At 50.5% G+C, this 19,612-nt stretch overlaps 1 non-coding gene across 1 annotated transcript; it reads left to right on the forward strand.

The window, feature by feature from the left end:
- Positions 1-14,581: 14,581 nt before the first annotated feature.
- On the forward strand, positions 14,582-14,765 carry LOC132247879 (U2 spliceosomal RNA). Its single transcript, XR_009459287.1, has one exon. It is a non-coding gene; the product is annotated as a U2 spliceosomal RNA (small nuclear RNA).
- The last annotated feature ends 4,847 nt before the right edge of the window (positions 14,766-19,612 follow it).

The raw sequence follows: 19,612 nt of genomic DNA on the forward strand, positions 1-19,612 counted from the left end.
CAATTTAGCCATTTCTCAGGACTGAAGATTTTCCTTCCCCGTCACAATAACCCCACCTTCAGTACAGGCAACCTGCTAAGGAAGTGGTCTCTTTGTAAACAATGTGCTACTCTGATAGGTTGTCAGGTCTACTGTCTTCAGTGCTGAAACTTATTCCGCCCTCCCCCCCCCCCCTTTGCTATCTGTCAAGCAGTGCACCTAGGGCAGGCGGGTCTTGTGTAATTGGTAAAATTCATCAATAATCTTCTCAAAGGTTGCAGTGATGATGCCTGTGCAGAACTACTGCAAGAGAATGCCATTGTGCATATTACCCAGCTGGGAGAGCTCCCTCAGCCTGACTAAGGGTGTTTATACCCTGAAGCTTGCAAAGAAGAATTTTTTTCCAACTGTTAGCTTGTCTAATAAAGGATGGGTAAATCTGATACAAAGAACCTTGTCTGCCTGTCCTTAGAGCAGCATAGCTACAACCTAAACAGCCTGGAGAGCTGCTTTTCCACCTCGGGTGGAGCTGTGGGGGTTAATTAATTTAATGGATGAGTAGCTGCTTGATGCTTCCTAATCCCTCCTCTCAACAGGTGTTAATGGCCCTTGACCTTGACCTACTTGTGGTAGCTTCTCTTCTAGGAATTGCCTTGTCTGTCATCCACTCCTGGTACTGTTTCTCGCTCCCCCCAGCATGTTCAGTAAGGGTGTGCAGCTCTCTAGGAGCCGGCACCTGGTGGTGAATGGGAACAGTTGGGTCTAGGGAGAGGGGCAGGGCTAGAAGCAGGCTGAAGTGGGTAGTGGTGCAGCAGTGGGGAGGTGGAGGGAGATGCCAAGGTGAGGTGAAGGGAGCTCCTGCAGTGACCCTTTCCTGGGTTAGTCCTGGAGCACATGATGGAGCCTGAAGCAGTGACACAACCAGGGTGGCAGAAAGCCCTGCAGAGGTGGATGGGCAGGGCTGTCTCCTGGGGTCGGGATGCTGCCAGCAGCTGAAGCAAGTTCTCCCCTGACAGTGTCTTAGTCCTGGTCTGTGGAGGGTGGAGGCCAGATGGCATGGTGCAAGAGGGGGGTGGGGGGGCAAGGTGAAGCAGTTGGTGCCTTGTATCCACATGCCTCATGGTCGGCGTCTGTGAAGGGTGGTGGGGGAAATGGTTTTGGAGGGTTTTGAGGAGAAGAAACCTGCGAGGCATTAAGCATCTGAGCAGTGGGGCAGTTGTAAGCAAGGGGCCTTAGGGGGCAGTGGGCCTTGTGGAGAATGCATGGCAAGTAGGGTTTGGAGCCTAGCCGGTGCGGGGAGGTGTGGGGGCAGCTGGGTTTTGGGGGGGAAGCTGGATTCTGAGAAGATGGAAAAGGGATTGTGGGCGAGGGGGGAGCAGGGTATGCAAGGAGTAGCAGTGAAGTTTGACTACGTGGAGGTGCCTGAAAGGGCCCAGTGAGCTGGGTAGTGAGGAGTCGGGCAGGCTGGACATGAAGGGTTGCATCTGTGCAGGATACTGTGGATTGAGAGGGTACGGAGGAGGCTGGGTAGGAGTTGGAGGGGTGTGAGGAGACTGATGGGTGGGAGAGGGAAGCCAAGGGGCTCTTGAGGTGGCAGGGGCGGCATAGGAAGGGCAGGGAGATGCATTTCGGGGCCCTGCAGGGGGTTGGGGTGGGGGGGTGGATGAGTGTGAATGCTGGGAGCAGATCAGTCTGTACCCAGGCTGTGGGCTCGGGCAGGTATATCTCTGCCTGACGGGCATCATGTGCTCCACACCACTGGAAGAAGCAGTGAGCAGTCAGGGTCTGGATGTCTTTTCCTGTTTTGTTTTGTTTTGTTTTTTTTTCTAGGATGACAAACTGAATAACATATCTCAAGACCCCTAGCATAGTAGTAAGGCTTCTATTTCCTTTATGACTGTTGAAAAATATTCACTGTGTTGATAGAGCAATGCACCAGACAAGATAACTGCCCATGGAGTCCAGTGATACCAAGTATCCAGCTGCTCTCTTCAAATCACAAGTGTACGACATAAGCTGCCCTGAAATACCTACCTTGAATTCCTTTTCTTTTCACTGTCTCCACACCCTATGAAGGTGGCTGGCCCTGCATGCTTATTTTATAGGGTTTGTATGCAGCCTAAAACTTCAACCAACACGTTCTCATCCCTGGTCCCCAATCTCGGAGAATGGGGCAGACACGTGGATGGAGCAACTCTTCTGTAGCCCGGCCAATAGAATCAGCCCTACCTCCAAGTGAACCTGCCGGCTCCCTGTGTAGGAAGCGGCCAATATTTGAATACAGTGGAGTCAAAGGATTTGATGGTGATCCAACAGGCTTCCACTCCTCCTGAGCTTGTGTGGATCATATTGAGACCTTGGGGCCCTCATAATTGTAGCAGCTTTAGAATCTCGGGGGCAGCAGTGCCTCTTGGCCATGTCAGACACGAGGCATCCCTCAGTAAATGTCAGCTCAGTAAATGTCTCGCCTCTCTCTTTCTTCTCCTTTTGATTTTATGCTCTTGGCAAGAGAACCCGCTTCATTGTTTTTCCCTACTTGAAAAGAAGTAGGGAAGATGGTAAGAGGTCAGGATGTTTTTGATGCTGTCCTATTTGCAATCCGTAGCTTTATCTCCTGAGACGCATGTTTGCGTGCTTAATGGTGCAACCTTGTGAGGTCCCCTGTGGCAGCTGTGAGAGGATCTCAAGGCACTCTGTCATGCTATAACATCCTGGTGGTGAATCACTGCACTAAGGGCTCCCCAGATTAGTTCAGGAGCTTGAGACCAGCATCACACTTGCCACAGCTTGGTGCTGTTTGGTATTGCAGGTTAGGACTGTCCTGGAACAGCCCCCACCCCAGTCCACTCGCGTATTGCCTTCCTTATAAACGCAGTATGCTTAGTTTCTCTTTTTGCTTTGGTGGGGGCAGGGGCATGACTGTATGTGTGTACACTCATTGATGGAAGAGAATATAGTGGTATTTACGGTAGTGTGCATGGACAGCTAGAGTGGTGCTTAGATGAGCCCACGTCAGAAACCCTGTGTTTGGGGGGACTTCAGATCAACATGGCAACTTTGCATCTGTCTTGTTCTGGTATGCAAAGCTTGCTCATGGTTCTCCTGGTTGGGATGCTTTGGGTTTTGGGTACAGAACAGACTTGACAGCTTCTATCCATCACCAGTGAAGGGAATCGCAGTAATTGTGGGCAATAAAACTTGTGGCTCGTTCAGCTTTATAGGCATATAGGTCCTTCATCTTTTGCATTTGTAAGCATTTAACTACTGTCTTGATGCCACTTACACCCTTGTGTCTCTCTCTCCAGAGCTTCAGGCCCGACACCAAGCAGAAGTTCTGAAGTGTGAGACCCAAAAGAGGCTTTCCAAGCTGGTGACCTGGATAAAGAGATGTGGGAAGTCTGAAACCTGCTGGAAGTTTGAAGCCTCTTTGAGCAGATATACCAAAGACCTGTCAGCTGTTGCTCGACTAAGGCAGTGGAAGATGGACAGCCAGCCCAGGTGCCTTTAACAGCAGACCAGAGTCCCATGGCACTGCTCTTCTCCCCAGCAGTGGGCCAGCCACCTGTTTTCCCCAAACCTTGGGACTTGCCTCATCTCTTCACAGCCTGACAACAGCCCTTCTGCTATCAGGGCTTCTTTTGCAGGCTTGGACAAAGACTCAAGGTACAGTCACAGTTCCCATAACTATCACTGCCCAGTTGAGAAAAGCAGCAGGTGATGCATCTTCAGCCTGATGCCCTATTGTCACATACCAGAAGCAAGAGAACACGTGCTTGCTCCAGCACGTGTCCAACAACCCACAAGAGTGCAATAGAGACCCTCGCTTAAACCAGTGGGGGAACTTGGGAGGGAGGTAGCACGCACTGGCAGCAGCTGACTTAGAATCTGGGAAGTTCTCCAACTTTCCCTTCAGTCTGCCCTGTGTTTTGAGGTGGCTTGTTCCAGTACCATCACAAAGGCTGTGACCCCTTCTTATTCACACTGCTTGGTTTCTCTGGAACTTTTTGCAACTGAACCAAAGCAGTTCTTGTTTGGATTGCAAAGGTGTCAGTTAAGTGGGGTTTTCCCCTTCCTGTGCAAGATGCAAAATCCTCCCTTCCAGAACTGTCTCTTCTATACCATCATGGAACGCTGCTGCTGCCTGTCGCTGTCATGTTTCCTTTTGACCTTGGCTTATGGTATGTGCTGGCATAGCTGCTAGTGGGGTGTTTTGGGTTTTAGCCTCCTTTTTTAAAGGGGCAGGGGGAACTGTTACAAGGAGCCTGATGCATGTGTAGACTTAGGTTGGCTATAATAGGAGCATCTGGTTAGATCAGTTCCTGCTACTAACTTTTCCATGCCAAAGGACTGATGATCTGCATTGGGATGATCTGTTTGATCATGTTGTCTTGTAGGTCCTTTGCTCCATTTACTCTGGCTTCATTGGCCAGTAAAGGAAAGGAAGAAATGAGTACATCAACTGATGGTCACACCTGTAATACTTGCTTGGTGGTCTGATAGAGACAGTCTATTAGACATCTCGTGCTTCAGCCACATGTCTGTAGTGTGGCATAGGATTTGGAAATAGCAGAGTCTGGCAAAAGTAAGGTTTACGATAATCTCTTCTCCTCAAAAGATGAAATAAGAAGGTACTGCTACTAATGCTTTCCAAGAAACAACTATCTTTTTTCCTCTTTTTCCACCTCACCAGCTTATGGTACCCTTGACCAAGAGCCTTCCGTCTGTTGCCCCAGGCTGTGGCTGCTTGGTGCATAGAGCATGCTGATCTAGACTAGCATGAGCACATAGTATCCCTAATACCAGCTATTGCAGAGTCCACAGTCTGCACCTGTAACTGCGTGGCTCCAGTTGCTGAGCACGGCTTTGGCTTGTAGACCAGCAACAGCAGTCCAGCTTCTGGATCCTGGAGCCTCACTCTGCCCCGATGCAGTGAGATCTGACTGGGCTCAGGGTGTATCATCCTTTGCTCTACTGTATGTGTAAACAGCACAATGGGCTACAACATGGCTCAGATCACAGGCTGGGCGGTGAATGGAATTTGATTTGGGAAGCGGTGGGGGGAAGGGAATTGAAGCAGGAGTTGGGGGAGGCGAAGCGGGCGGTGGAAGAATGGTTTCGGGGGAAGGAGAGGGAGAGGATGGTTTTGGCACGGGCACTGTGGGTGGGGGAAGGGGAGGAATGGGGAAAATATTTTGCTGAGAAGGTAAAGAAAAAGGGAGGAGGGAGGTGGGGGTGGGGGTTATGGGGGAGGGAGTGCAGATAGAGGAGCAAGGGGCAGTGTTGAAGGAGGTAATGTGTTTCTATTGGAGGTTGTATTAGAAGCGGGAGGTGGACAGGGAGGCGAGGGAGAGGTTCTTGGGGGAGTTGGAAAGGAGGTTAGGGGAGGGGGAGGGAGTGGATTTGGAGAGGGATATGATGGAGGTGAGGAAGGTTTTGGCGGGGATGAAAAGGGAGAAGACACCGGGTTTGGATGGTTTGCAGACGGAGTTTTGGGAGGTGGTGGGGGTGGGGGGATGTGGTGGAGGTGTTTCAGGAAATTATGGAGACGGGGGGGTAGTGGGGGAGGGGCTTGCGGTGGGGGTGGGGGTGCTATTGCATAAAAAGGGAAGCAGGGAGGCTCTCCCGAATTGGAGGCCAATTACACTTTTAAATGTGGATTATAAGTTATTTTCAAAGGTGTTGGCAACGAGGATGGGGAAGGTGTTGGGGGAGGTGGTGGGGGAAGACCAGACATGTGGGGTTAAGGGTAGGAGGATGGTGGGGACACAGTCGGTGTGGAGGGATATGTTGGAGTATGTGGGAGAGAGGGGGTGGAGGGTGGGGGTGGGTAGTGTAGATTTAGAGAAAGCTTATGGTAGTTTGGAGCACGGGTTTTTGTTTGAGGTGTTGTGGCGGATGGGGTTCCCGGGGAAGTTCGTGGCGTGGGTGAGAGCACTGAGTAGAGGGGCAAGGACCAGAATTTTGGTGAAGGGATTTTTGGAAGGGGAATTTAGGGTGCAGAGAGGGGTGCGCCAGGGGTGCCCCCTCTCTCCGGGGCTGTTTGTGTGCGGCATAGAGCCGTTGGCGCAAAGGGTGAGAAGGGATGGGAGGGTGAGGGGAATTTTGGTGCCGGGGAGTTGAGGGTCACGTTATACATGGATAATGTGACGTTTATGGTTTGGGATGAGGGGTCTTTGAGGAGGGTGGTGGAGGGAATTAGGGAGTATGAGGTGGCGGCGGGGCCATGGGTGAATAAGGGGAAGAGTAGTTTGTTGGCGGTGGGGGAGTGGAGGGGGTTGGAGGAGGTGGAGAGGGAGGGTTTGAAGGTACTGGGAGTGTATATGGATGTGAGGGGAAAGGGGGAACAGGCATGGGAGGAGGTTCGAGGGAGGGTGAGGAAAGTGGTAGGGATATGGGGGACTAGGAAGCTGTCATTTAGAAGGAAGGTGGGGACTATTAAGCACTTTTTGTTGCTAACGACTTTGTTCATGCTGATGGTGTACCCGCCCACCTGGTTGCAGGTGAGGCGGGTGCAAAGGGAACTGTGTCTATTTTTTTGGGGTTGGGAAGACGGTGAGGGTGGCGAGGACGGAGGTATGTAAGAGGGAAGACTTGGGAGGGTGGGGAGTGCCAGAATTAGAGGTTTTTTTTTTACGTGTACTTTTGGAAAGGGGTGGTGAGAGCTGCGGGGTTGGAGGGCAGGAGAGTGGGGGCAATGTGTAGGTATTGGACAGGAGATACTTGAGAAGGTTGGGGTTATATGGGGGGAGGTGGACGGGGTTGTGGGCCGAGAGACCGGCCAGGTGGTATATGCGGGGGTGGGGTTTCTTGAGGGCAAAGGGGCTGGAGGGGTTGGGTTGTGAGGGATTGAAGGAAGCAAAGCGGGTGTTGAGGGAAATTAGAGGGAGGGATGGGATGGCGGATATAGGGGAATTGTTGTGGGGACAGGTGGGGAGGGTCTTGAAGGGGATAGTGGGAAAGAGGTAGAAGGGGGAGCAGGAGGATTTTGTGTGGCGGGTGGTGAGAAGGGTGATAACAGTGAGGGCGGAGCAGCGGAAATGGGGGTTGCTAAGGTCGGGGGAGTGTCCAAGGGAACTATGCACGGGGGAGGAAATGGTGTTTCACGAATTGTGGGAATGTTCTTTTGCACAGAGGGTTGGCAGAGGGTGGTGGGGTTTTGTAAAGCGATAGGGTGGGGGGATTGTGCGAGTTATGAGGGCGGTGTGTGGATTGGTGAGGCGTAAAGTGAGGGAATGGGAAATTCGGGAGTTATTACTGTGTACACGGGTGGCGATGTGGAAGACAAGGTGTTTATTGGTTCAGAAGGGGCTTTGTTTTACTTCACGGGAGTGTGTTTATTTGGTGCATGCAGAGTTGGGGTACTACAGGAGTAAAGGGGAGTGGGAAGGTATTGATTGGAGGAAATTGTTTGAATAGGAGGAAGGGAGGGGAAGGGTTGAGAGAAACTATGTTATGTTGTGTGTTATGTGTTGATAAATGAGACGGAGTCGAAATGTTTGAGTGGTTTAGGTAAGGGGGGGAGAAGTGTTTCTTTGCTATTCGAGAAAGATTCTTATGTTATGGGGTGAATGGTTCTCTTTTGAGATTTGATGTGAGAAAGCTGGTGGTTTTTCTTGATTGTGTTGAAAGATTTATGGTTTTGATACTTTGTTACTTAAAAAAAGAAAAATAAAATAAAATCTTTTCTTATCAGTTTAATCGCTGCTATATCCTCGGTGTGAGGACCGCTCCCCTTCCGGGCGAGCGCCTTCCTCCTCCTCCTCTCTGGGTTCCAAAAGCAGCAGCAGCAGCACCAGGGGCGGGACCGCGGCCCCAGGGGGCAGACCCTATGCAAAGGGCTGCCGCTGGTCGGGCAACACACTGGCAGGGGAGTGAGCATGCGAGCGGGCGAGCGAGCCCCCACGCGCGTGCCCTCCTGGCTCAGCAGCACTGCCCCCCCACTCCCGCTGGGGGGGCCAGGGCCCTGCCTGGGGCCGCAGGGGCCCGCCGCAGCCCCGGAAGCGGTGCCCGGAGGGTAGGTGGGGGAGGCCGGGGCTTTCCCTGCTAGCTACTGGCAGGCCTTGCAGCCCCTTTCTGTGGCTCTCGCCCTCCGGCTCAGCCTGCAAGGCCACTTATGACCAGACGCTGCCTTCATCTGGTCGTAAAGCCAGAGTGGCGGGGGGGGGGGAGGGTGTGGGCAAGTCCAAATCAAGGCAAATGAAAGCAGTAGACGGAGACCGGGGCAAATGGAAGGAAGCCCGAGTCGAGTGGAGTGTGACGAAGGCAGTAGACGGAGGCCCGCCAAGGGTGAACTGAAGAAAGCCCGAGTCGAGGCGGGTGGGTGCAAGTCACTCAAAGTCAAGTCGCATCCAAAGAAGCTGCAGTAGACCGAGCCCCGGGCAACCTGAAGCGAGGAGTCGAGTCCGCAGCGAGCCTGCAGTGCGACGCTGCAGCTAGTCAAGCGACCAAAACGCTGGCATGCATCCATAGATGCTTCTCAAGCAAATCCTGGGACATCATTCTCCCCTTGTACTCGGCCTCAGCTGGAGTACTGCGTCCAGTTTTGGGCTCCGCAATTCAAAAAGGATGTGGAGAAGCTGGAGAGAGTCTGTCCAGAGAAGAGCCACGCCCGCGCTATCAGAGGTCAGGGAAGCAGACCCTACGATGACAGGCTGAGAGCCCTGGGGCTATTTAGCCTGGATAAAGCCCAGGCTCGCTCAGAGTCGATCTGATGGCCACCTCTAAGGTGGTCACCCCGATCAACAGTATCTGGGGAACGTTTGTTCACCAGAGCGCCCCAAGGGATGGATGACGACTAGGTCAAATGGTCATCAACTACTACAAGACCGTTTCAGGCTGGACATAAGGAAGAATTTCTTTCCTGTCCAAGCCCCCAAGGCAAGGTCTGTCTGGAACAGCCTGCCACCGGAGGTGGTTCAAGCGCCTACCTTGAACACCTTCAAGAGCAAACTGGATGCTTATCTTGTTGGGCTCCTATGACCCCAGCTGACTTCCTGCCCTTTGGGCAGGGGGCTGGATGGACTCTATGATCTTCTGAGGTCCCTTCCAGCCCTAATGTCTATGAAATCTATGAGTTGAGTCAGGAGCGGCACACACCTGCCAGCCCCTGCCCACCCACACGGTGGCTTTCCCACAGCAGAACCAGCCAGTCGCTCAGTTGCCAGGCCCCAGGACTGACTGCCACTGCCCTGCCGGGGCCACCCCCGGCCCTGCTTGCTGGGCCGCTGGCCTGGGGGGCCCACTCCCCCTCTGGGGCTGGGCGGGTTATTGTTTCTCGGCCTCTTGAAGGCTCAGATCAGGTTGGCGGACAGGCCTAGGTCCGGCCGCTGCCTGGTCGGGCCTCGAGAGGCCGGGCGCTGGGGAGGACGGAGGCAGCAGCGGCGGAGATGAAGGCAGTGGCGTTGGCGATTTTGACAGAGGCGACAATGGCAGAGGAAGGAGCTGAAAGGAGAGAAGGACGGGAAGATCGAGATCTGTGGGAGAGCGGAACCGGTGACCAGAAGATCGGAGGAGCGTTTGGAGGTCGAGGTGAGCGTTCAGCGAAGGAGGGAGGGTGGAGGGTGGTACAGCAGAGAGGGAAGGCCCAGGCGGGAGCAGGGGGGAGGAAGATCCCCGAAGAGGGAAGACCAGCGGTGGTGGAGGGAGGACGGCAGGAGCGTTCTGAGGAGGGGAAGGAAGCAGCAGGAGCTGCGGCAGCGTCGGGAGCGGAGAAAGAAGATGGAGGAGCAGGAAGGGGGACAAAATGGAGGCTGAAGGTGGTTTTGGGCCAGGAGGGCCACAAAGGACTGAAAACGTTGAATCGGGTGGACTTTATGGCCGCGGTTCTATTTTCAACATTGAAAGTGAACCCCAGGGATGTGAGCTGCGTGGTAGCTTTTGATAACTATAGACAATGGAATGTGACCTTTGCGGATGATAAGAACTATGCTGCTTTCTGGAAAGCTCACGGAGAGGCGGTGCAACAGGGAGTTGGAGGGGTTGCACTTTGAGGTGGGGCAGAAGGCATGTGCGAGAGTGTTGTTTATTAAAATGTATAATGATATGTTGGAGAAGGATGAGGTGGGGTTCTGGCTGGAAGGGAGGGTCCAAAGAGTGGTTTATGTTGAAAAAGTGCGAGACCGGTGGGTAATTTGGATGGGGTCGTGGAGGGCAAAGGTGGTCTTACATGGGGGGGGGGGGAGTCCAGGGGCAGTGAGGCATTTGAAGTCTATGGTGCATATTGGGCCCTATAAAGGGTATTTAACGTATCATGACCAGCCGAAGTTATGTAGCAGGTGTGGGCAGGGGGGCCACCTGGCAGCCTTTTGCCAATTGACCATATGCTTTCGCTGCAGGGCAATGGGGCACAGGGCCCAGTTTTGTAAAGAGAAGCTGGTATGCAGGGGCTGTGGGCGGGAGGGGCACATACAGTAGCAGTGCCCGTTTTCTAATGTGAATAAAGTGCGGCAGGGGGGAACCAGGAGGAGAACAGAAGAGAGGAGGGGAACGTGGAGGAGGAGGGGCAGCAGGAGGGGGGGCGAGGGAATGGTGGTGGAGGAAACACCTGTGGAGGAGTGTGACAAGGGGGGAATAGAGGAAGGGGTAAGGGGTTTGCTGGAGGAGGAAAGAGAGATGGGGGGGGAGAGAAGGGAGGGAAAGGGGGAAGAAGGGATATGGTATTAAAACAACTGCGGGGTATGGTGGAGCAATTGGGGACGGGACAAACGAAGGGGAAGGACTGGGCGGAGGAGATGGAAACGATGGAACAGGGGGGTTTGAAGAAAAAGAAAAGAGATGGAAGGGAAGGGGTGGAAGAAGAAACTGGGGGTGGAGGAGGGAGGGAGCAAGAAGACAAGGGAAATGAAAGGGAGAGAGGGGGAAAGGAAAGGGAAGGAGGGGAGTGGTGTTTTGAGTCCGGGAGCTGTGGAAAGTCTCGTTGAGACAACTGGGATATGGAGGGAGGGCGTTGAATCATCCGGGGAGTCCTCGGAGAGCGGGAGTGGGGAGGAAGGGTGAAGGGGTAGGGTGGTTTTGTTGGTTTTTTGTAAAGGAATTGAAATGGAAGGGAGTTTCCGAATTGCCTCCGTAAATGTGCAGAGTTTATTTTCAAGAAAGAGGTGGGGAAGGGTGGGGGAGTTCCTAAAAACATTGAAAGTGGACATTATATGCTTGCAAGAATGTGGGATTGGTTGGGAGGGGAATTATGGTTTCTTGGGGAAAAGGTGGGAGAAGGGTTGGTTGTGGTGGGTGGGGGAAATAAGGCAGCAGGGGTGGGGATTTTGGTGAATGAGGCATGGGTGAGGGTGATTGGGGTGGACACTTTAATTGAAGGTCGTTTGCAGCACATGAGGGTGGAAAGGGGGGGGGGGATTTTCAACTTGTATGCACCTGTGGTGAAGGCTGAGAGAAGGGATTTCTTTAAGAAGATGGGGATATGTGGGGTGGGGGGGGGAAAGGATTTTTGTTGGGGATTTCAATTGTATTTATAGAAAAGTGATAGGGAAGGGGGTGTGTGGAGGGGTATTGGATAGTACAGGGAGATGGTTGGGGAATTGGATTCGGGAGGAGGGGTTGGTGGACGTTTGGAAGGGGGAGCAGGTAGGAACAAGGATCGATCCGGGGGGAGGGAGGGTATCTACAATCGATTTTGTTTTGATCTCGGAAGGAGTGAGGGTGGAGGGTAAGGAGGTTTTAGAAGTGGGTTTTACTGATCACAAGGTGGTGAAGGTGGACTTGCGGGTAGGGGAGGGGGGGAGAGGGAAGGGAGTGTGGAAATTGAATACAAGGGTGTTGGGGGACGAGGGGGTGTATGGGAGGTTTGGGAGGGAGTATGGTGAGTGGCAGACAACAAAGGTTTTGTTTAAGTCAAGGTGGGAGTGGTGGAGGGTTACAAAGGAAAGAATTAAGAAGTGGTTTATGCAGGTGGGGAAGCAGAAGGTGTGGGAGAGAAGAAGGGAATTGAGGAGGCTGCAGGGGAGGGTGCAGAAGTTGATTTGGGAGGCGGCAGGGGGGCGGGATGTGAAGCGGGAGTTGGGGGAGGCAAAGCAGGCGGTGGAAGAGTGGTTTCGGGGGAGGGAGCGGGGAAAAAATGTTTTTGCCACGGGTACCGTGGGTGGGGGAGGGGGAGGAATGGGGGAAGTATTTTTCTGAGAGGGTAAGGAAGGGGAAAAAGGAAGTGGGGCTGGTGTTCATGGGAGAGGGGGTGCGGGTGGAAAATCAGGAAGAGGTGTTGAGGGAGGTGACGGGTTTTTATGTGGGGTTGTATAAGAGACAGGAGGTGGATGGGGGGAAGAGGAGGGAGGGGAAGAGGAGGGAGGGGATCTGGAGAGGGACATGACGGGAGGGGAGGTGAGGGAGGCGTTGGGGGGGAGGGGGGGAATGAAAAGGGGAAAGACACCGGGTTTGGATGGGCTACCAGTGGAATTTTACGAAAGGTTTTGGGAAGTGGTGGGGGGGATGTGGTGGAGGTGTTTCACGAGCTAATGGAGATGGGGGTAGTGGGGGAGGGGTTTGCGGTGGGGGTGGTGGCGTTGCTACACAAGAAGGAAATGAGGGAGGCGCTCCAAAATTGGAGGCCTGTCACTTTGTTAAATGTAGACTAAGTTATTCTCAAAGGTGTTGGCAATGCGGATGGGGAGGGTGTTGGGAAAGGTGGGGGTGGGGGGGGGGACCAGACATGTGCAGTGAAGGGTAGAAGGATTGTAGATACTCAATGGGTGATGAGAGAGATGCTGCAGTATGTGGGGAAGAGGGGATGGAAGGTGGTGGTGGGTAGTGTTGATTTTGAAAAGGTGTATGACAGTTTGGAGCACTGGTTTTTGTTTGGGGTTTTGGAGCTGATGGGGTTCCCGGGGAAATTTGTGGGGTGGGTGAGGGCATTGTATGAAGGGGCACGAAGCAGGATTTTGGTGAGGGGGGTTCTGGGGGGGGAGTTTCGAGTGGAGAGAGGGGTGCGGCAGGGGTGCCCCCTTTCTCCGGGTTTATTTATATGCGGGATAGAGCCTTTGGCGCAGCGGGTGCAGAGGGATGGGAGGGTGAGGGGGGTTCTGGTGCCGGGGGGGGGGGGTGGGGAAGAGGGAGTTAAGGTGATGGTATATATGGATGACATTGCTTTTGTGGTCAGGGACGAGGGGTCTTTGGGGAGGGTGGTAGAGGGAATTAGGGACTATGGGGAGGCGGCGGGGGTACGGGTAAATAAGGGGAAGAGCATTTTGTTGGCAATAGGGGAATGGAGGGGTTTGGAGGAGCAAGGGTGGCAGGTGGAGAGGGAGGGGGTGAAGGTGTTGGGAGTCTATATGGATGTGGGGGGGAACGGGCGTGGGAGGCGGTTTGAGGGAGGGTGAAAAAGGTGGTAGGGATATGGGGTACAAGAAGGTTGTCGTTTAGGGGGAAGGTTAGTGTCATAAAGCAGTTTTTGTTACTGATGGTTTTATTTGTGGTGATGGTGTACCCGCCCACCTGGCTGCAGGTGAGGCAGGTACAGAGGGAAGTTTGTTTATTTTTCCTGGGGGGGGGGGGGGGAGATGGAGAGGGTGGCAAGGGGGGAGGTGTATAAGAGGGAGGAGCTGGGAGGGTGGGGGGTACCGGAATTGGAAGTTTTTGTTTATGCACATTTTTGGAAGGGGGTGGTGAGGGCGGCGGGGTTGGAAGGGAGGAAAGTAGGGGAGTTTTGCAGATACTGGGCGGGGAGGTTTTTGAGAAGGCTGGGTTTGTATGGGGGGCGGTGGAACGGGGTGTGGGCTGAAAAGCCAGCAAAGTGGTACACGAGAGGGTGGAATTTTTTGAGGGCAAAGGGTTTGGAAGGGGTAGGGTATGAGGGTTTGAGGGATGCAAAGCGGGTGGGATGCAATGTCAGATATAGGGGAATTATCGGGGGTGCAGGTGGGGAGCGTACAGAAAGGGATAGTTGGGAAAAGGTGGAAGGGGTAGCACGAGGATTTCACATGGCAGGTGGTTCGTAGGGTGATCCCTGTGAGGGCAGAACAGCAATAGTGGGGTCTGATAAGGTCGGCGGAGTGTCCGTGGGAGGGGTGTACACGGGAGGAGACGACTGTTCACGTGCTATGGGAATCTGCTTTTGCTCAACGGGTCCGGCGGAGGGTGGGGAGAGGCTTTGTGAGGCAATGGGGTGGGGCGATTGTGTGAGTTTTGAAGGGGCGCTGTACGGGTTAGTGGGTTGTAGGAAGAGGGAGTGGGAGGTTAGGGTGTTATTACTTTGTGCACAGGTGAAAATTTGGAAAGCGAGGCGTTTGTGGGTGCAAAAAGGGCTTTATTTTTCATCACGGGAGTGTATTTATTTATTGTACGCAGAGTTGGGATCTTATCGTAGTAGAGGGAAAGGGGAGTGGGAGGGGATGGAGTGGAGGAGGCTTTTTGAGTGAAGGGAGGGATAGCCATTAGGATTTTGGTGTAGAGTAAAAAAAGGGGGAATGGGGAAGGGTTAATTTGAAGGGTTAAAAGGGGTTTTTTGGATGTCCGTTCCAAGTTGGGTTTCTGTTTGGAGAAAAGAAATGTAATTGTCCTTTGGTTGTTTTGAAAGTAATGTGGTATGATGGGAATTTATGTAAACGTTTGCGTTTGGAGCGGGATAATCAAAGTTTTTGTTGTTTGAGTTGAGATTTCAATATTTTGGTACTATGTCAATAAAAAAAAATCTGTTCTTATCAGTTTAATCGCTGATACGTTCTCAATGTGAGGACTGACGCATTAAACGCATTTTTGGTGCCGGGAGTGAGCCTCAGAGCTTGCTCCAGCCCCTCCACGCATCGGCCCGGTATTGTAGTGCCTCCGGGCCTGGTGCCCGCTCTCCTTCTGGGGGAGCGCCGCCTTCCTCCTCTCTGGGTTCCAAAAGCAGCATGTGGTGGGAGAAACCTCCCTAAGGTTGGTTGTCTAGCTGTAATTTGATAGACAGACAACGCGGATAAAGAAAGACAGCTGTTTATTTGCTCGAGCAAAGACCATAAAGCCAGCAAAAGGCAAAATGGCCCCCCCCTCAAGGGTGAGGTGATCTTCTATACTTCTTACAACAAGGCAAGACTACATGGTTAACAACAAAGCAATACTTGGGTGGTGCTTTGCAAATCTTTGTAACAGCATATTTCTATTAAGCTGAACTAGAACTTATTAAAAGCTATAAGTTAAGTAACAGTAACATTATAATATGTTAGCAAAACCTTATACAGTAGTAGATACTTCTCAAGGACACAACCAGTGCACCCAGAACAATGGTTTCCCTGTCTTATTTTACTTCTTGCTGTAGCTGATTTTTCAGCACACAGACACAGATCCACTTTTTAACTCAGAAAATGCTTAATACAGTTAAAATGATTACTTGACACAAGCAAAGGCCTAGCTATCATTCTGCCTTGTGGTCAGCTGTATTGCTAGGCCACAGGTCATGCCTTGTATTCAGCTGTAAAGCTAATACTTAATAATCCAAATTATTGTAAGCCTAACAGTATGCTATCAGAAAACTATTCTATTTCAGGGTAATAACAAACCTGCGCACTACAATTCCTCCCTTTGTTTTAATTTTCCAGAGGAAATTTTGGAACACACTTTTAGGTATTTAACTTTTTGTGGGGTTAGGTTTTGATGATTGATGCTGGATATTTGTATAAACTGACCATATATTTTTACTTGTCTTTGCATAAACTGTTGTCCTAGACAGCACAGACACTGAAAACAGCACAACAGGCAGATTATAGTTATAACAATTCCGATTAAGCTTAATATAAAAGGTCTAAGCCATCCTGTAAGGGAAGGCAACCAATTAGTGAGCCAACTAAGAGATGTATCTTTGGGGATTTTAGCTATATCTTTAGCTTTTTGGATATGGACAGCTGTATCATTGAGCTGGGTTTGTACTATTGTAAAAGAACTGCTAACCCAAACGCAACATTCTGGTCCGATATCCGCACAAGCTCCCCCTTGAGCAGCAAGGAGAAAATCAAGGGCTATATGGTTTTCAATTATCATTTGTCAGAGTTCTTCTTGGGTGTCAGCCAAGGCAGCAATGGCCTTCAAGAGTTCCTTGTGATCTTTACTGAATTTATGAGCCATGATTTTTATCACAGCTTGCAGGCATGGTGTAAATCTTCCAAGACAAGCAGTGTCTATTCCCGGGAGTATATCTGCTAAAGAACACCCGACTAATACTCCTTTGGTAAGCGGAGTTTTTTGATATTTGTCTACTATATCACGGCTTTCTTGCAAATCCCTCTTGTTTCGCCACCTGCCCCGTGGAAGGTGCGTGGCGAAGGACATAGAGGGTTTTAGCATTGCCGGATAGCAGATACCTTTTCCTTTGGCAGGGATTTTATGGTAGGCGTGGGAGCCACACACCCAGTATTTTCCTTTTAAAGCAGCGAGGTTTGAATACTTAGGAGGTATTCAGCCCCCGTTTCCTAATCCTAGCACCCCGCGTTCACCCTTTGATTTAAAGGAAGGATTTGCAGTTCCATTGAAGAAGCGTTGTCCCCGGGAGGTATCAGTGTACAAACAATACCACAAGGTATTATTTAAAGAGGAGATGGGGGTGCAGATAGGATTAGTGCCCTTGGTTAAATTGTTGTTGTTGTAGAAATCATTGTAAGAGCTGCAATAGGTAGGAGTTGCTGTGTTGTTATTACGCCAGTCTCCTCCACTTGAACTAGTAAAATAGTGGTGACATATATGTTTGTGTCTAAATTAATGCAGTCTGATACTGAGCAGTTTATATAGAAACACCAATTTTTAACAACAGGCTTTATTAAAAGGAACTCTTGTTGACTTTGGTCCCAAGCTTGGTTATTAGAGGGGTTTAAAAGTGACTCGATGGGGCCCAAGGGGATGGGAGTCATGGGAATTTCTCCTTGGGTGTGGAGAGGAAAATGACTGTACACCCAACAATCACTTTGGTTTTCTGCTTTAGCGGCTCTGTCAACATATTGGAGATGCATATTATTATCAGAGATATGGGCAACAGTAGGCTTAAGAGTAGCCTTAGCCTGAGGAGATTTTGTAAGTTGTCTGAAAACTGGGTGGGGCTAGGCTTTATACAATATTCTGTTCCATAAGTAAATACCTGAACTTCTGCTGAACTATAGCAATGTGAGGGAGGATATCAACGGGCAATGTTGACCTTCCCGGCTATATCAGAGAGTTCGATTGAATCACTTATTCAGACAGGAAAACCTCGGGCACCAGGATTAGCACACTTATAGCAACTGGCAGCTATAGCCGACCCCTGTGAGAGACTTATTTCTCCAGCAAAGAGAAAGATTAGAAATAACATAGTTATAAAAACCATATTATAATAAAAATCAGCACAAACAGTATGTATAACCCTGCAGCTCTTAATAACTGATCTTCTGGGACATGTTACAGTCTCAAAGTGCTCGGTTTCAGCTGATCCAAAAGTGTCTAGAGGATGCAGTACTTGGAGTTCGGTGCTCTCTGGGCTGGGCAGGACCCCAAAAGGGTGACAGTTCATTAGTGGACCTTGGTTAGTTTGAGTTTTATATTATCTAATGGGCTGCAGGTCCAGGAGGTGTTTGTCTTAATTTTTTTGTCCGTTTCTGGCTCACCCTTGTCGCGGTCAGGCGGGCGTGCGGTCCTCCCGCAAAGTCTGCAGTCGTCTTCTTCTGGCTACCCCTTTTCCAGGTCAGGGAAGCTCGCGTTGGAGCCAATCCTGAGCTCTGATGAAACTTCTGTCTTCTTTGTATGAGTATAATGAATCCAGTTGTCTTTTTCTGATACTCTTATGGCAGTGTGGGAGGTGAGGAGGACTTCATACGGTCCTTGTCACTTAGGTTTAAGGGGAGACCGTTTCCAAGTTTTTATATACACCCAGCCTCCAGGCTGGATGCGATGTGCTGGGACATCGGCAGGGAGGGGTTGGCTTAAAGCAGCATACCTATGGAGAGATTTTAACTGAGACTGTAGAGATAAAATATAAGAGGTGAGTCCTTTATCGCCTAAAAGAGAAGACATGTGAGCCGGAAGTAAGGGGAAATGTTGGGGAACAGGGTGTCCAAACACACGTAAGGGCTCAGCTTTAGTTTTTTCCTGGGGGTGGTTCTGATGGACATAAGGGCCAGTGGGAGAATCTTAGTTCATTTTAACCCGCTCTCAGCACATAGCTTTTTAATTTTTTGTTTCAGGGTTTGATTCATTCTCTCTACTTGTCCTGAGCTTTCTGGGTGCCAAGGGGTATGGAATTTATATTCTATTCCTAGGCAGTTGGCCAGTGTTTTATTTAAGTCAGCAGTAAAATGTAATCCTTGAGTGCTTTTAATGATACGTGGAAGACCAAACCTGGGTATAATTTTATTAAGGAGTATTTTTACTACTTGTTGTGCTGTAGCTCTTCTGGTGGGGAAGGCTTCTACCCACCCTGTGAGTTGGTCAATAATTATTAGGAGGTTTTTGTACTCATTGTCTTCAGGCATATCAGTAAAATCTATTTGTAGTCTTGCAAAGGGAGTATAAGCCCAGGGGCAGGCTCCAGGGGGTCCTGATTTTTTTTTCTTTGATATTAAACTTTTTTGTATGTACTGTAGTGTTCTAAAAGCCTTTTTGCTTTCTGGTAGACTCCGGGTGTGTAGAACAGCCTGTTAGTGATAGTGGCAAGTTTTTTATAACCTAAATGCTCTCTTTGATGGAGTTGTTGCAGATAGGGTCTAAGGGATGCTTTAGGTAGCACTATCCTTTCATCTGGCAATCACCATATTCCATCTTTTTCACAGGTGGCTCCTGCCACTTTCTATCTCTGTTGTTCTAAAGGTGGTACAGACTTGTACATTTTTGGCTCTAGCAGTATTTCCAAATATGCCTTTGACTGAGAAATTTGAGCTTGGAAGGCTAGGGTGGATAGTGGCTGTAAGGCTGCTGTTTGAGCTGCAGCATCGGCCAGGGCATTGCCTTTTGAGACTTGATCTCCCTTTTTGGTATGGGCTGGGCAATGCATTACAGCTATGGCTTTTGGCAACATTATAGCTCGTAGGAGATCATTGACTTGTTTAGCATTTGATATTTTAGTTCCAAAGGCTGTCATAAATTCCCTCTGTTTCCACAATTGTCCAGTGGCATGACAGATTCCAAAGGCATACTTAGAATCAGTCCAAATATTTACAGAGTGGCCCAATGTTAATTGACAAGCTCGTGTAAGGGCAGTAAGTTCAGCCGCCTGCGAGCTCAACTGCCCAGGCAGTGGTTCAGCTTTAAGTACTTTAAATGGAGTTACTGTTGCATAACCCATTCTTTTAACTCCATTGACTAACTTTGAAGAGCCATCTACAAAAAAAAATCAAGTCAGGGTTGTCTAAGGGTAAGTCACTAAGATCTATCCTGGGTTTGTCTGAAAATGCTGCAACTTGAAGGCAATCATGGGAGTCTGGTTCCCCATTGCTGGGTAGAGGTAATAGAGTAGCCAGATTCAGGGTATTGCATCTCTCCGTGACCAGGTCTGTAGCCATTAAAAGTGTGGCTTTCTATTTGTTCATTCTCTGATGAGAAAAATGTTGAGTATTTTTCTGGAGGAGGAGGGCTACTGCGTGTGGAGCCTTTAGGATAAGGGGGTATCCGAGGACTAATTCCTGGGCTTTTTCGACTATTGTTGCAGCTGCTACCACTGTGCAAAGGCAGCCTACTCCCCCCTTTGCCACTGGATCTA

This window comes from Alligator mississippiensis, chromosome 1 (genome assembly GCF_030867095.1).
Source record: "Alligator mississippiensis isolate rAllMis1 chromosome 1, rAllMis1, whole genome shotgun sequence".
NCBI lineage: Eukaryota > Metazoa > Chordata > Crocodylia > Alligatoridae > Alligator > Alligator mississippiensis.